The sequence below is a fragment of the Dipodomys merriami genome, unplaced genomic scaffold (assembly GCF_024711535.1).
Source record: "Dipodomys merriami isolate MVZ:Mamm:240054 unplaced genomic scaffold, mDipMer1.0.p SCAF_20, whole genome shotgun sequence".
Taxonomy (NCBI): domain Eukaryota; kingdom Metazoa; phylum Chordata; class Mammalia; order Rodentia; family Heteromyidae; genus Dipodomys; species Dipodomys merriami.
In genome coordinates, this window is record NW_027203382.1 from 10694835 (window position 1) to 10709188 (window position 14354).

At 34.6% G+C, this 14354-nt stretch overlaps 1 long non-coding RNA gene across 8 annotated transcripts in view; it reads left to right on the forward strand.

Moving 5' to 3' along the window:
• LOC138832890 (uncharacterized) overlaps nucleotides 1-14354 on the forward strand; it is a 108256-nt gene that overhangs the window by 30182 nt on the left and 63720 nt on the right. For 6 of the 8 annotated variants that reach the window (XR_011373723.1, XR_011373730.1, XR_011373727.1 and 3 more), the window contains one exon: nucleotides 13218-13362. The exons of the other annotated variants lie outside the window; for them this stretch is intronic. This is a non-coding gene — a long non-coding RNA (uncharacterized lncRNA). The remainder of the gene's footprint in view (nucleotides 1-13217; nucleotides 13363-14354) is intronic. 8 annotated transcript variants of the gene reach the window in all.

Below are 14354 nucleotides of genomic sequence, written 5' to 3' on the forward strand. Positions count from 1 at the left end.
TTCACTTAACATCACCTTATATGGTCATATGTACATAGCTTTTGACCTTTTCTGCTTGTCCTAGACTTATACTAGTTATTGCAAATAAGGGAAACCATGGGACCTGTGTTTCTTTGGGCCTGGTTTACTTCACTTAATATAAATTTGTCCAAGTCTTTCCATTTCCTAACAAATGGGATGATGTCATTCTTTCTGATGGAGGCTTAGAATTCCATTATATATATATATATATATATATATATATATATATATAAGTATAGATATATAGTGATTTTTTAAACTTACAATTCTACATTAATTTCTCTATTTATAACATGTAACTCATTATTTTCTGTCTGTATACAAAGTCTTTTGCTATTGAGCCTTTGCAGACTGTTTCAAGATTACTTATGATTGGTTTTTTTCACCTTTTTTTATTGTAAAGATATGGTACAGAGGGGTAGGCATTTTCTTTATTGCCTACCATCATAGGTTTTCCTTAGCTATTAAATTTTAGTCTGAGTAGGCTCTAGTCTTGTTTCCATGATAAAAGGTTTTCCTCTTCCTCCTCCTTCTCCTCCTTCCCTCCTCCTCCCCTCCTCCCCTCCTCCTCCCCTCCTCCCCTCCTCCCCTCCTTCTTCTTTCTCTTCCTACTCCTCTTCTCTATCTTAAGGACAAACATAACAGCTATGTGTCTAGTGTATCTTTAAATTTATAATTTTTAGCATAATGCATGGCACCTACTGAATGCTTAGTAAGCACCTGTTGGATGAATAAATAGTTAATCTTTTTCTTTAAATGATTGATTTCTTTTTGGAACATATCAAAACAATTTACAGAATATACAACATAAGAATAAGCTTTGCTGAATAGCATATTCACTAAATAAGTTAAATTAAATGGGAAGAGGGTTTTAGGATTAGAAAGGATGAAATTTCCCATGTTCAAGCAATAAACCTGAAGACTTAATTGTGTAGGAGGACATTACATACTCTGGTTATTTGATTTGTATATCCCTTAGCCTATTTAATAGTAAAAAAACTTAAGTAAATACCTGTGATTTAATTTGTGCTGCTGAGAAACAGTGAACAAAAATGGCAATAAAAGTCATCTAATGAAATAAGAATACAAAAAAAGAAAATCCAAGGATCTTACTCTGGTCCATTATTCATTCAATTTCTGGCAGCCTTTATGATTACAAATCACTTGATTGACTAACTAAATTCTCAAAGTGAATTATGACTTAGGTTCATTTTTTTCCTGTTTGATAGTTGGCACATGCTGTAACTCTTCCACTTTGTGAGGGATATAATTTTTGAACAGTATAAAAGATATAACCAACTCTTTATTTTGGGGAAAATTAAATTGCCTTTTCAAAAAACTGAAATTCAGTTGCTAACATTTTTACAGCATAGTATACAGTCTGCATTTGGATTTCAAAGTAGAATCCACAATGATGAGATTATTTTTCAGATTAAAAAAATGATAATGACTTCCTGACATCCATAAAATCTCTACTGATAGCAGTTCTATAGTCAGCTTGGGCAATTGGCTGGGCCTAGGTTGTTAAAAGAAGCGTTGTTTCTTACTAATTAAAAAAAATGCTTGATCAAAGAATTACACAGTATAAAACATTTTCTCTAATGTTTTTCCTGAAATGCCTAATTTGTAATGAGACCATAATGTTGCAAACTTAAAAAATGGGCAGCATTTTATGGTTACTAATAGGAAGAATCTCTGTGATTAGGGATAAATGTTCATAGTGACTTGAATCTTGAGTATTTCCATTGTAACACTGAATTCAAAGGGGTGGTAGTATTGTTGGTGAACTCTACTTTCAGATGTATCTGTTCTCATTTAGTTAAAAACTTTTCTGGGCAACCAAGTGGCACAAAATTTCTTTAGCTCAATTATGTTTTCTTAATTTTATGTTTTCAAGCAATTGAAAATAAAATGCATGCATAACCCCCAGTTTAGTAAAAAAAAATTAGAGCTAAAAATAATTTAGCTCAGTGCTGAAGTGTTTGCTTAGCACATGCATGAATCTCTGAGTTCAATCCCCAGTATAGGAAAAACGAATGTTAAAGGAACCTTCATTTTGGTATCATACCTAAGACGTTTTTACCTAATCCAGGCTCTTGAATATTTTCACCTATGTTCTCATTTTGTTTAAGTAAGCATCTCTGATTAGTGTAAATTTTTGTGTGTGATGTGAGGCAAAAGTCTAACTTCGTCGTTGGCATGTGAAGACCAATTTTTCTAGGACCATTTGTTCAAAAGGTTATCCTCTCCCCAGTGAATTACCTTGGCTCCTTTGCTAAAAACCAGTTGACCATAAATATAAGGATTTATTTCTGGGCTTTTAATTTTGTTCCAGTGATTTATATGTTTGTCATGCTGCCAGTACCACATTGTGTTATAACTGTAATTTTATCTTAAGTTTTGAAACTGAGTGTGTAAACTTCCAGCTTTTATTCTTTTTCAAAATTCTTTTGTCATTGTAGATCTTTTACAGTTCTATAAAAATGTTAGTACCATCTTTTCGATTTCTGCCAAAAGCCTGTTGAAAATTTAGTTATTCAAAATTTGTATTAAAAATTTGAGCTAGGTACTGGTGACTCCAATCTCGAATCCTAGCTATTCAGGACACTGAGATCAAGAATCACAGTTTGTCGCCTCCTCCTTTGTTTTTCCCCTACCATTCCTTCCCAGCGGCAACAATGCTCGATAGGAAATGTACTCATTACCTTGCTCATGTAAATGTAACACCTCTGTACAGTATTTTTACAATAAAAATGTACAAAAATAAAAAGAATCACAGTTTGAAGCCAGCCTTGTCAGGAAAGCCCATGAGATTCTAATCTCCAATAAAGAACTCTGAAAAAGCAAGAGGTAGTGCTGTGACTCAAGTGGTAGAGCACTAGCCTTCAGCAAAAGAAGGTCAGTGACAATACCTAGGCTCTGAGTTCAAGCCCCAGGACCAGCAAAAAAATTTGGTTATATATATATATATATATATATATATATATATATGAATGATATATTGCATAGTTATAGTAATTATATATGTACATATTTATATAATGATATATTTATAATTATGTTAGATGTTATATATTATAAACTATATACCATATACTATATAATTTATAATATATATATTAACTATATAAACTATGCAAACTATATTAGGTACATAAATCCATCTCAACAATATTTGGAATTATACCTTACCATGAAAGTTGTCTCTGAACTTGGCAAATCTGCTGTCTTTTGAAGGTAATTTTTTTGGTCTACTCATCTGTTTTCATGCTTTTCTATTTGCTTTTTTTTTTGACTACTAGTTTTACCTTTAATTCTTTCCCAGAATTACACACATAATTCTGCTTTCACTTTCATCACACTTTTACCTGGTTTTAGCAGAACCTCTATACCTAGCTTAAGTACATGAGCAGCGTAGGAACTATTCCAAGTGTTTGCTTTTAATTTTAAACAGGTGCCCAATGATTTGGTGTGCATTTCCTTTTAGTTATACTGCTTGGGAAATTGTGGCTTCTTGAATATATGATTTTTGGTACCTTCCATCAGTTTTGAAAATTTTATCTCCTCATATACAATTTTCCATTGACTCTAAAATACTGTCAACTGTAAGTACATCGTTTATATGATAAGAGAGTTCAAATGCACTTTATCATGCAGAGGAGTGGACCCCATGCTGGGGACCATTGACCTCCATCCTCACCTTTCATAATAGTCTGGAGGGGTATATGGATTTAGGTTGCTTTAAAATTTGTTGTTTTTCTCTAGAGCATTTGGTAAGTATTTCCTCAGTTTCATCACTTGAAACATGTTGAGTCATGATTTCTGTTAGGAAGACTAAAAGATTATAGCTTAAAATGCTATTCATTAGAGGAAAAGGGGTAATGGGAACACATTCATTCTGACTCAGGTATGCTAGAGACAATGGAAGACTCAGAATCTTTCTGGAAGCTCTGGTTGTTACATAGGGGCGACGAAGCTCAAATAACAACATATAATTTAACTTAGTGGCATTTATCTCCTCATCTCTCAGGCTTCCCCTCTTAAATGTGGTGAATGACTAAATGCCAAGAGGTACTGAGTGTACATTGGAGCACTTCAGACATTTCTTACCTCAGTTAAAATGATCTCAGATGTGAAGGTAGGACAAATCCTGCAAATGGAAGGTGGAAGCATTATTGGACACTAATATGGGCCTGGAAAATCTGGGTCACGACATGTGAAATGAGAACTGATGTTGGAATGTGTTTTGAAGTATTTATTTCTAAACTATGAAAACTCATATTCTTTGATTAAATCAGCCATCATAAGCATGCATAAACTTGCAGAGTAGAAGGGATTGTCTTCCTTTAGTGATGTTACCAGAGTTTTTTACTTTAGAATCTTTCAGTCTAATTGTATCATAACATCTAATTGGATGTGTGTGTATGTGTGTGTATACACACATACATATATATGTGTGCATATATATGTGTGTGTGTGTGTGTGTGTGTGTGTGTGTGTGTGTGTGTGTGTGTGTGTGTGTATTGAGTAAAAGTTTTTTCTCTTGCCTTACACATTTCTGGGATATGTTCTTGTTTTACATTGTAGCACAAGTGTACTAAAACCATAAAAGGTCACTTTTGAGTTGTGTCAAAAATCTTGTTAAAACTGCTTCTATCTACTTGCATTACAGAGGAAAAAAACCGAAGGATTCAAAGCAATTTTTAGTGCTAGAATGTCAGAGAAGGAAATAGACACTGGCAATTGCATAGACTTTCATGAGAACAGCTCCTTGAGCCTGTTAGTAAAACAGAAGAGTTACGAAGAATGAGCAGCGTTGCAAGTAGTAGCTGGAGAGTGACTGGTTGAGGTCCTTGAAACAGAAAGAAAAGAAATTTGACTCCAGAAACGTCTTTAGGAAGAATAGGCTGAGATATTCTTCTGAAAGATTTTACCTTTCTTCCTCTTTACAAACAAGTGGCACACTCCTGAGGTATGTTCTTTCTTGTTTTAACAGGAAATCTAACACTGATGATTCTTTTGATTTTAATGGCACATTTGCCCCACGAGCTTATAAATGATATATATATATATATATATATATATATATGATCAATGACAATATAATGTACAATTTTTAAATAGTATCAGTGGTGATTTTAAAAACTTGTAGCATATACTGATCACATATAAATGTATTGAGTTAATGGACAACCTAAGTGAATTTGAGTCATGAGATATGTTGTAGAAGCCAAATGACCTGTTTTTTTGTTTGCTTTTGCTTTTAGATTTTGAAAAAAGTTATACTTGGTAGGTTTGCCAAAAATGTCATAGCTCTCCTTGGGATTTTGTGACATTGGTCTGTCTATAAATACATTATTTTATATTTATTTATTTTTGTTGATTGTAAGTGTTGAAATCAGGGCCTGGAAAGGCCTGGGAACTAGCTCATGGCCAGTGCTCTATCACTTTGAGCCACAGCACCATTTCTAGTTTTATGGTGATTAATTGGAGATAAGAGTCTCATAGACTTCATTGCTTGGGCTGCCTTCAAACAGGGATCCTTAGATCTCAGCCTGCTGAGTAGTTAGGATTACAGGTGTGAGCCACCAGTACTTGGCTCATTCCTTTATTATTTTCCTTCCTTCCTTCCTTCCTTCCTTCCTTCCTTCCTTCCTTCCTTCCTTCCTTCCTTCCTTCCTTCCTTCCTTCCTTCCTTCCTTCCTTCCCCCCACCTCCTTTTTTTTTTTTTTCTAGTCATGGGGCTTATACTCAGTCCTGGGTGCTGTATCTGAGCTTTTTTGCTTAAGGCTAGTGCTCTAACACTTTGAGCCACAGCACCACTTCTGATTTTCTGGTGGTTAATTGGAGATGAGTCTCCAATTAAGAGTCTCCAAAACTTTTCTACCCAAGCTGGCTTTGAAACTACAATCCTCAGATCTCAGCCTCCTGAGTAACTATGATTATAGGTATGAGTCAGCAGCACCTGGTTTATATTGTTTTCTAATATTATATCACTGACCCCTTAGGAGTTTGTCTTAAAATCTTTATTTTCTAAAATAATTATTAGCATTTGAACAAACCAGACAACAGAGTACTGCTAGGAGAATCTCACTGTGGAAATGATCTTCCCTGTTATATGTTTACATAAATCTTGCTGATAATGCAAGTGGTGGTGAATCCACTTTAAAGTGTTCATAGAAGTGTTGCATTAAAGCTTCTTAAGTATTCTTGGTTTATCTGCCCTTATACCATCTGGACCCCACTTTAATTATTGGGTGATCCATTTGTCTGATTGGCAGGGTCATGGGAAAATAAATTAGTGTAAGACCTTAATACACTAAGGTCTTCTTAACTCTTTTTTCTCATTATTTAGATTAAAGTTGTATTTATAGACAGTAAGTCTGAAAATCTTGATACTTGGAATTATATGACCTTAAAATATGGAAAATAAAATTTATTTTCACTAAAGTATTTTACTTCACATTATTTTATTTTAATGCTAAGTTAAAGAAACCCTTATTTTGTCAGTTTTTATATTAGATTTATTGGAAAGTTTCCATCCTGGTTGTTGAGTGAATAATACTCCATCTTAGGGAAGATTTGAGTTTGAAAGAAAGAGAGCCAGGGTAGGAAAACCATAAGATGTTGTATTAGAAAACCTGATATATTCACTTTATTATTATTATTAGCTTTTTCAACTATAAAATAAGAATGATAATATTACCTTTGAATTAGTGTGAATCACATGTAAGATAATACTTTTTGGGGTACCTTATAAACCACAAAGCATATAAAGTATTAAAATTCTAAGCAATGATGTATTATTTTTACCTGTATTTGTGGTAAATTTGCTGAAGGGTGTGTTTTGAGGTAGGAAAATCACATAGTTTAAGGTCATATTCTATCTTCCTCTCTTTTCACTTCACTTTTATCTTTGTAAAATGAGAGTGTTTTTTGATAATGTGTATTGTACATGGGGCTATAAATATTAAATCACCAGATCTATATAAAGCACTTCTAATAGTGTCCAACACATTCAATAAGTGTGGTTGTTGTCTTTTTCATAATCACAATCATTGTTCTTAGGTTAAAAAATAGCTCTTTTCCTAAGTATTTGTCATTGGCTGCCTTGCTGTGAAGTTTCAAGGCACTTTATTTTTTCCCTAGTACTGAGCATACATTTAAATGAAATAGTCATCTTGACCTAAAACTCACATGGTACTTGTTTCAAAGAAGAAATATTCAAAATATATTGTATGCATTTTGTTAAATTTAATTATGTATTGAGTATAGTAAGGAAATTCAAATACTGATCTTTTGAGTAGTAAGTGACCTTTTGAAATATGATTACTTTCACGTTTTGAAACTTTTATAGTTTAAAAAGAAAATCTGGCTACATTTGTACTCATGAATAGTTTGTGACAATTAATTAGTCTATTTTAAAGGAATCATCAAAATGATCAAAGCTGCAGCCTTGAGGGATTATTCAAACGTGCTGTAGATAATTGATTTAATCAAGTAGCTTCTTCAGGTACATATCTACTGTGAGTAAAGTCTGGCAGGAATAAACATGAATCTTGAAAACATGAATGAAGAAAATCTGATTTTGTGTGTGTGTGTGTGTGTGTGTGTGTGTGTGTGTGTGTGTGTGTGTGTGTGTGTGTGTACTGACAAACCTAACCAGATTTCAGGCTGTGCAGTAGTTGGGGTTAACTTTAATATTTGGGTTAAAAGTGATGCTTTTTCTCACTTCATGAGTATGATTACTTTCATATTTGTGTGCTACTACTTTGGTGAAGTGCACAGCATGAAAATGAATTAAATCATTGATGATTACTACATAATCCAATACTGATTTCAAGTAGTCAAATTGTTGCACTTTGGCTTAATTACAAGAATCTGAGGCTCATGGATTCCTGTGACAACTCAAGGTCAGATGACCGGGACAGGTCTGGCCAAGCTGTTCCCTTGAAATAAACAGGCTGTTTGTAAACAGGATGGCTAAACACTCCTGACAAGATTTCAAGTTCACAAAGTATGAGACAGCTGGGCAAAGGGTCAAAGGTGAAAGGTAATAAGCCATTTTGGGCCCAGTCTTTTGTGGAGCCTTTGGCTGCCTTTCAGACTGAGGTCTTGGAAGTACTTCACACAAAGGCCTTCTGCCAACATGACTGAGAGTTGGCTCAGAAAGGATTCTCTTACAAAATCCTCTCCTCTTTCTATGTCTTAGAGTCTAAAATTTATAAAAAATGCAAGCCGTTTTATTTAAAACTAAATATATAAAAGAAACAACCAAATACATTTAGATATTATATAAAATAAATTTGAGATGTCTTTTCCTTTTAGGGGTAGAGGTCCAGACATAGAATTTATGAAGAGAAAGTCTTGCAAAATTTCTTGCAAGACACTTTTACAAAAGAAGGAAATAGAGCTGGGAATGGCTGGCACACACTTGTAAACCTAGCTACTCAGGAGGCTGAGATCTGAGAATTGCAGTTTGAAGCCAGTCTGGGCAGGGAATTCTGTGCAACTCTCATCTCCAATTAACTTCCAAAAAAGCTGGAAGTGGCTTTTTGGTTCAAGTGGTAGGGTGCTAGCTTTGAGCAAAAACACTCAGGGATAGCGGCTAGGCCCTGAGTTAAATTCCCAGGACCAGTTTGGAAAAGAAAAAAGAAAAAGAAAAAAAGCAAGCTTATTAACGTAACATAGAATAGTAAAGCTATTGGCAAAAACCATTGGGCCAATTGTAGACTTTTAAAACAGGAAGTATATCCCTGTTCCAGCCAAGCTACCAGTGGCAGTCCACATGGTCTATCGAGAGGTTTTAACTGAGAAGCTCATTTATTAGTTCTGTGTTGTGAAATTGAGTGTTGAGGTTTTCTGTGTATTTTTTAAGAAAAAAAGTAAAACTAGGCTTCTGCAAGATTTCTTGTCTTCCTGTATTTATTTTGCTGTTGCTATTCTTTTCCAGGGTAGAAAAAGCAAAGTGAATGTTAGATTTACTTGTTCTAACACTAGAACTGGAGTTGAAAGGCCTTCTTTAGATCCCTGGCTAGGCTTGAATGATTTACTACTTTTTTTCTTTCTTCCTTGTTTAAATACCCCTACAGAATTATTAACTTGTGTCTTTGTCAATTTATTTTCACCCCCAGATTTGAATCATTAGTGAATAAAGATGTAGGGCACCGAGTTTTTTTCCCCCCTTTACACAGGATGTAGTATATCCTCAAACTCTTGATCCTCCTGCTGCAGCCTCCTATGTGCTGGAATTACAAATGTGTACTACCATGACTGGCTAGAAAACTTTAATGTAGAAAAAAGTAAGATGAGGAGCAATGAAAAGATGATAAAAGAACTGTTCCCAAACACAAACTATGAGTCATGAATTGATTGAATGGATTGATCTCAGGGCATGTATGCTAGTCCTGAGCTACCATTTGAGACATATCTTTACTTCATTGTTTTGTTTTTTTGTTTTTTGGATATGGTTCTTTGGGATGTGTGTATTTATAAAGAAATTGCCCAGATCAGTAGAAAAGTAAACACATTAGGAAATTACTTCCTAGAAATGAAACCAAAGCATAAACTTCGGATGGTGACCAGTGAGATGCTGCCTTTGTCTGTAGTAGGGATACTGATGGGAAAGACGGTACTTTCCATTACAGAATGATTTCTTTCTTCTTAGAACTATTAAACATTCATTTAGTCTTGTGAAAAGAACTGAGGACATCTTCACTCTCAGATGGTCTTGTTTTCATCTACTTTCTCCAGTAAACCTTAACAGAAAGTATTTCCTTCAATTCTGAGTAATCATTTGCCATGCATTTCTTTTTTTTTTTTCTGAATGCTTTGATATCTTGAACTTTTGGCAAATAGGAGAGCTTCTGTTTTTTTTTTTATTAAACAGAAAAGGTTTCTTTTTATTTAATAATTGATTTTAAACTAGACTGGACAATTATAAAATGGCAACATTAAAAAAGCTTAGGTAGATATTACTTCTTTTTTCAAAAGTAAAAGTTCCTTAAAAAATCTGAAAGAAATATATTCCCTTTAAAAATTAATTGAAGAGAGGGGCTGGGAAGGTGGCTCAGTGGTAGAGTGCTTGCCTTGTGTGCATGAGACCCTGGGTTTGATTTCTCAGCACCACATAAGCAAAAATAAAAAAGCCAGAAGTGGTGCTGTGGCTCAAGTGGTAGAGCGCTAGCCTTGAGCTGAAGAGCTGAAGGACAGCGCCCAGGTCCAGAGTTCAGGCCCCACGACCCGACCCCCCCCCCAAAAAAAAAAATTAATTGAAGAGAACTAAGCTTGGGCAAGTCACTAAGCCTCTTGGAGTCTGTTCTCCTATGTTAAGTGAAGGGTAGAACTAGGTTTTAAGGTTTTTCCCAGCTCCAGACTGTTAGGCATTACCAAGTATTATTTCCAAGACTTCAGATCTCTGCTTGGTTATGAAATTCAGTGGTTCTGTCATTTTTCTCAGTGAATGAAAGTAAATCAGGATCATGGAATGGATTATGAATCCATTTCCAGAAGTCTCTCTTAGTGGCTCTTACTCCTGATAACATTGTTACCATTCTTTCTTCCCTTGTTGCCTCCAATCAGAGGAGAAGTCTTGGTGAACAAGTTCTCTCTCTATCGGGTTTTAAGGGTAGAACCAGAAACTCAAGTTGCTTGCTAATAAATCTTTAGTTTAGTAAGCTGGGGCTGGTAGCTTACCCCATTCTAACTACTAAGGAGACTGAGATCTGAGGATTGAGGTTCAAAGCCAGATGGGACAGGAAACTCTGTGACTCTTTTCTCCAATAAACTACTCAGAAAAGCTGAAAGTGGCGCTGTGGCGCAAGTGGTAGAGCGCTAGCCTTGAGCTGAAGAGCTGAGGGACAGCGCCCAGGCCCAGAGTTCAAGCCCCAAGGTTGATCATGAACTTTCCTGCCTAGCTTGCTTGGAACCATGATCCTTACATCTCAGCCTCCTGAGTAGCTCAGATTACAGGCCTGATTCACCGGTGCCCTGATGAACTACTTCTGTATCTTTTAAAAATATATTTTATTGTTGTTGTAAAGGTGATGTACGGGTTACGGTTATGCAAGTCAGGTAATGAGTACACTTCTTTTCAAACCATGTCACCCCTTTCCTCACTCTCTCCCAGTGTATCCTTCCCACTCCCACCCCACAAGATGCACCCCTCATTTTCTGCATACTATCTAGAAGTACCATGGCTCCATTAGTTCACCCTTTTTCTCACTATTTCTGTGCCTCCCTTTACCTTCCAAAGACAAATAAACTAACAAACAAGACAAAAGGAAAAAAACAGCAGCACAACAAAAATATTTTGTTTCTATTTCTTGGAGTTCATTTGGATAAGCATTATTTTATATGATCATATGCACATAGCTATGAAGTCTTTGTGATCCGCTCCTGTGAATATCCTCTTATGGTTTCACTGTGTGTTTAGAGACCTGTACAATTTATCATGTCCCCATGTCTTTTTTTTTTTTTAACCATCTAATGTGTAGATTTATAGGCACATTCTAGTTAGCACAAATGGCAGAAAACATGAGTGTGGTCTACTTCATTCAATATAAATTTCCCAAGTCTTTTTATTTTCTCATGAATGGTAAAATATCATTCTTTCTGCTGAAAGAGTACAATTCCATTGTGTGTGTGTGTGTGTGTGTGTGTGTGTGTGTGTGTGTGTGTGTGTGTGTGTGTGTGTGTGTGTATCACCTTTTCTTGATCCTTTTGTCCCTGAAGACCAGATGGGCTGTCTTGGGGTATCTTGGCTATGGTAAACAATGCTGCAGTGAACATGGTTTTGCTATTAGCCTGTTAATTATTATTATTATTTTTTATTATTGTGGAAATACCATAAGAGGGGTTACAATTACGTGGGCAAGACAGTGAGTACATTTCTTATCATGCATTGTTGCTGCTTCCTCCTTTGTTTCCCCATACCATCCCTTCCCCCCTCCACCCCTTCACCCCCCATCCCACCAAAGTTGTAAAGTTCGTTTTTAGACATAATGTCTTGTACATCTCATTGCTGTAATGGGTCCACCTGTAACCCTATTTAAACAGTTTGTTTTTTTCCCTTCCCCTCCACAAATTATACCAACATCAAATACAGTGAAAGCAGGGGTTATACCGTGGGGGAGGTACATACAAAGCAACAAAGAAATCATCTTTTAAATATGTTGGAAACAATCGTAAGAAAGAAAAATATTTGAATCCTTATCTTGGGGTTCATTTCACCTAACATTAATTATTTAAAATTGATTATAGGGTTGATTTAAGGATACAACATGTCAATCTATGTAAAAACAGTTTGTGAACCATAAAACTTATTACAAAGAAAAGCTACTGTTTTGCCAAAGTGGCAACTATTTGTACAAAATAGGTAAAGGAAAAGATTTCTAATTTAAAAAATATGCTAATATATTAAATATTATATGTCATAAGTCATTTTATCTGTCTGTCTGTCTGTCTGTCTATTCAGCAGTGCCTGGCTTAAACTTAAACTTTTAATATTAGAAACCTTTAATATTGGACTTTCATTCCTTATTGTCTTTCCTTTTTTATTATTTCCTCCAACAGTAACAGCAACAGATTAATCAACTGTCATTATATTATTGGGAAAGTAATAATCTTTAGCAGTACTAATCTAGGCTAGTTAGTATTTCTTTAAGATTATACATGTCCTATATACATATAGGTATAATAGTTATATAGTTACAATGTATAGTATAACATATGGTTATATAGTTATATATGTATTTTATTCTTTGTTATTTACATTTTATTTTGAAGTGCACTAAACAAATAAGAATTGTTTACCACTCAGTCCATCTTTACTATTGGTTGTGCATTTTAGGAGCGTGAATTAGTTATATAGGCTCACTTGTAAATTCACAAACAAAAAGTATAGAACATTGCAAATTCATGCTATTGACTTGTACCTTTCTGAGTATGTGTTTAGAGCATACAAAAGAGAAAAATATTTATTGTTATTATTATTTTATCTTTTTATTAATGAAGTATTGTGCTTTTCCAAATACTTGATTTTGTAATTTTTATTCTTTTTGTAAAAGAAACAAAACTAGCAGCTTTAAAAAAAGTGAACAAACTTCAAATACATAGAATTTTATATTGCCTTCATCTAGCCTTTACTCATATAAGATATTTCTTTCTTTCTTTTCTTTTTCTTTCTTCAACTCAAGGTGAGTGCTCTACCACTTGAGCTACAGTGCCACTTCTGGTTTTCTGGTGGTTTATTGGAGATAAGAGTTTCATGACCTTTCCTGCTTGGGCTGGCTTTGAACCAGGATCCTCAGCTCTCAGCCTCCTGAGTAGCTAGGATTACAGGTGAGAGCCACCATTGCCCGGTTATAAGTCATTTCTTTTAGGTAAAAAATAAGAGTTTATTTGAATCCTTGGAGTCTTAATCATATCTGGTGCTCCTCTTTAAAATATTCTTGGTATGTGTAGGCTGTGAATATGGTTCCAGATTAAATATTTTCTGATGCAAGTCAAGCATTCTACAGTAGTATAACTTGTACATTTCTTCTTGTTGATTTAATCAACAGAAATTTTAATTAAATAAAAGCAAAGGAGTAAATGTACTCATTACTTTACTCATGTAACTGTAACCCTTCTGTATAGTATCTTCACAATAAAAAATATAAAAAAAATTGAAAATGGAAAAAAAAATTAAATAAATTAGTATATCAGGCACTGGTGGCTTATGCTTACAATCCTGTGTACTCAGAAAGCTGATATTGGGGACCACAGTTGGAAGTCATAGTAGATGGGAAAGTCCGAGAGACTTTTACTTCCAGCTAACAGTAAAAAAGCTGCAAGTGAAACTATGGCTCAAGGGCAACTAGCCTTGAGTGAAAAATCTAAGGGATAATGCCCAGACCCTGAGTTCCAGTCACAGTAATGATATAAAACAAACAACAATCAAACATTAACATCATAGAATTCTTTTATTTAATCTTATTAAAACGTTAATGACTAGTCTACTTTTCGAGGACCTTTCCTCTTGAGGACTGAGTATTGTCAGTATGTGAGAGTAGACTTGTGGCGCTAACAGTTGTTTCAGGTGTATTTGGCATCATTCTTCAGGAATAGCAGACTATGGAAGCATTCATTAAACAAAAATGTGAGGAATAACTCAAACAAATCCATGTCCAAGCTTAAAAAGGTATAGAAGTAAACAACTATGCTTGACTATTAAAAACTAAAAAAAAATCAAACAACCATTAATCTTGCATGTAGAAATTATTATAACATGTATGTACTTATTTCAGTTTTTCAAGAGGTAGAAGATACTTTTCTTTTTTCTTTTTGTGATT